Here is an 825-nt window from a genome sequence, read left to right as displayed (position 1 = left end):
CAGCTTGAATCTCACTTCATACCCATTTTTACTCTCTTCCTTTCACCCTTGCCCAGGTTTGACCAAGGCACAAATGATCCTCCCTACGAAGTTGTGTGTGCTCTGCTTCCCTCCACACCCCCCTTTCTTCTCTTTTGGATCCATCTTTCCTGTCTCTTCCAGAGTATTGGGGTCCTGGAGGCAGGATGAGGGAAGGGACTAAACTGCTTAGCCGCTGCTGCTGTGGCCCACACCGCATGGTCATTTCCACCTGGGGCAGATGTCTGGATGCTGCTGAGGGGCAGTGCGTGGGTGGGCTCCTCAGGAGGCCCCTGTTGCACAGGTGTCTGACATGGGTGATGCCCCACAGTCCGAGTTCTTCTGCCCCCTCCACTTTCAGCTGCTGTTCCTTGGCTGTGCTCCTTTTCCAGCAGGTAACCCTCTTAGATGGGGTAACGACAAGTTGGCTTAAGCCCAAATACCTACAGTGGTGTCCATTTGGCCCTAAGGAAACTCAGGTATTCTTGCCTCACCAAACAATGGCAATACGGGCTGGCCCGGTGGCGCACTGCGCTAGTGCGCCACTTGGGAAGCGCGGCGGCGCTCCCGTCGAGGGTTCGGATCCCACATACAGACCGGTTCCCGCTCACTGGCTGAGTGAGGCGCGGGGGCAACACCGAGGGTTGTGATCCCGTTGCCGGTCCCGGTCCGGTACGGGGGCGACACTGAGGGTTGCGAACAGTTGCCAGACACGGAAAAAGACAAAAAAAAAAAAAAAAAAAAAAAAAAAAAAAAAAAAAAAGGAAAAAGCTTCCCATTGTCCTCTTTTTCCAATTCCTTTTTTCC

This window comes from Galeopterus variegatus, unplaced genomic scaffold (genome assembly GCF_000696425.1).
Source record: "Galeopterus variegatus unplaced genomic scaffold, G_variegatus-3.0.2 Scaffold2376, whole genome shotgun sequence".
Classification (NCBI taxonomy): Eukaryota; Metazoa; Chordata; class Mammalia; order Dermoptera; family Cynocephalidae; genus Galeopterus; species Galeopterus variegatus.
The sequence above is the reverse complement of the archived record's forward strand: the minus strand, read 5'-3'. Positions refer to the sequence as shown.